This window comes from Atta cephalotes, assembly GCF_000143395.1.
Source record: "Atta cephalotes unplaced genomic scaffold scaffold00008, whole genome shotgun sequence".
NCBI lineage: Eukaryota > Metazoa > Arthropoda > Insecta > Hymenoptera > Formicidae > Atta > Atta cephalotes.
The window spans coordinates 5,060,346-5,063,133 of record NW_012130072.1 but is presented as its reverse complement, the minus strand read 5'-3'; positions in this window follow the sequence as shown (position 1 = coordinate 5,063,133).

The window sequence follows — 2,788 nt, the reverse complement described above, 5'->3', positions numbered from 1 at the left end:
GAGAGAGAGAGAGAGAAAGAGAGAAGATATAAAAATAGTATATGTAATCATGAAATCATTATTAGAGAAGCTTGTTCTTTTTAGCTAAATTTTTTTATTTCTTTTCTTCTTTCTAGATTGGAGAAAAAAAGAAAAAAGAGATAAATTGTGCAAAAAAGTTTAGCTGAAAAAAAACAGACCTTATTATTCTATGCGATGCGATGATCTGCAAGTCACGGAAATAATGTCAGAAAAATCCAATAATCACTCTTCAAAGTATCCGAAATTGCTTCGTGAAAAAGCTTATTGTTCTATCATTTACTAAAACTGATGTGTTCGCGCGCATAATATGTCGCTAGCATATTTTTATGAAAACTTTCTTTAATATCTATGTAAAAAGCGCAAACATTTAAAAATATTAAAAAAGATTTTTAATATTTACATAATTAATAGTATCTCTTTATTCCCTATTTTAATTTTTAAGATATCACAAAATTCAAATTTTTGTCATGCATATGATATTACATAATAACTTGCGTTATTATTTTTATATATTGTTGTGAAAACGTGCAATAATGAAATAAAAAGTATTATTCCTCTTTAGTTTCAAGTAATTTTACCTTAGTCACCACATCATTTAAATAAATATTCTAATACTTCAAATAGTACTATATTATTCGCTACATAGAAAAAGGTAATAACTAAAATCACTTGAGTACTTTGAAAAAGTTGATATCCAGGAAAATACCGCAATGGCGTGCGACCTGGTGGCCTGATCCCACCAGGTACGTATCCACATTTTCCTCTGTGGCACCGCTTTCCATGTACAATCTCGCATTTGTTGACTTCGCCACTCACAAACACGATTGCACGTTCATCGTCGCACCGGCGCACAGTTCTACCTGCGATCGATAGTCTACAAGAGAGCCGAAACGATTCCCGTCGCAGTGATATATACATGCGGGTAATATGACGTCACGATGAAATAATCTACCTCGTAAAATCAAATTCGCCGGTATGAAGGCCGGGATCCTTCACTGTTCCCGAAAGAAGAACAAGGACACGCAGAGAGAAGCAAGAGATTCATTTCGATTGATCTCTGAGACGATGTTCATTTCAAGATCAATGTAACTGAACAGCAATCATTCGCTTTTAAATGGTATATTTAAATTGTACAATAGAGATAATTAATAAATATATTCATATCTTTAAGATTCGAAAGAATAGTCCCGGTATATTATTTAAACATATATTATTTAAACATATATTATTTAAACACCAATTTTTTTGTGGGAAAGAGATACAGAAATAAAAATAAGAACCGGTCTGGAATATTTTGAGCGAAGAACGCAACAACTTAGAGACGAAGAAAGGAAAAAGGTGTGCTTTCAAATAGGAATTAAAAATATACTGAGCGACACGCAGAACCACTAGCGAGATCAAGGTCGACAAGATCACGAAAAGTTTTGCGGCTAAATAAAAACTTAACAATTAAATACGAGAAGGCAAAGTAATTACGAAGTAAGGAAACTGAGAAGAGATTCATTGAAACAATCACGTCACCATGAAAATTTGGAGTATTCTGCAATAAAGGGTTTTTATGATTCTGGTACAGAATCATAAAAACAAAAATATGATATCGTATCTTTTAAGCTGTCGAAAAATACAATCATTATTTCGTTCGACAATAATTACTCCCGAAATTTCGTTTCGCTGAGATCAGTCGATCAAGTTGGGAAAGGTTAATCACGATGCGGAGAGTACGGCATTAAGGATGACCTCGACTGCACAAAACTATATGCCCCTGTTATATGTTTCACAATGACGCATGGGACAGAATACATATAATTAGCAATTTTTCATGGCTAGGATAATATGTTAATACTTATTGTTAGTGACATAGCGATCAGATAGTGAATCGTCTTTTCAAATACACTCGTATCACTTCTATTAACTGAGATATTTTCAATGTAGTAAAATATGTTACTATGTCCGTAAAAGGAGTAACAAACCGCGCCATCCCAGAATTAGTTAAACTAGTTTATTATTGCGGCACCTCTGCAATGATTTGCAATATTACAATACAATACATGTATCTAGCAAGTATGTATAATAAACTAATGTTTCACTATATGAGTTTCAATTTTTTTTAACTTTATCAATTTTAATTAAGACACTGCCTTATGTAAACCATAATTTTCAAGTCTCTTGCTTACGATTTGCTGGTCTTTTTAGAAAGTACATGAGAATTGTCAGTTCAGTTTCTCTGAAGCAATGTTTTTCAAGACATGTTGTTCAAAATAATTAATAAAGATATGCATATCGTAAGCACGGTATTAGAATTACAAAGAGCAAAGATTCGCGTGACCACAAAAAGGTGTCTGGCTCAGCGTCCAAAATCGTTGCGAAGGCAAGCACGTAATATCCGGTCTTAAGTGATCTTAGCACGTTCGCTTGGGCATCCGCTTATGCTCAAGAAACAGTTATCTTTTTATATCGCAGAGAAAAATAGAAAAAGAGAAAAAAAACGAGAGAGAGAGAGAGAGAGAGAGAGAGAGAAAGAGAGAGAATGCACTATCATAAAACTAGTTAACGGAAACGATAATTTACGCGATGACTGAAACTGCTTCATAGTAATAAAAGTATAATAAAGGTGATATTTCAAAACAGATTGTTAAATAAATGTGTGTGTGTGTGTGTGTGCGCGCGCGCGTGCGTGTGCGTGTGCGTGTGTGTGCGTGTGCGTGTGCGTGTGCGTGTGCGTGCGTGCGTGCGTGCGTGCGTGCGTGCGTGCGTGCGTGCGTGCGTG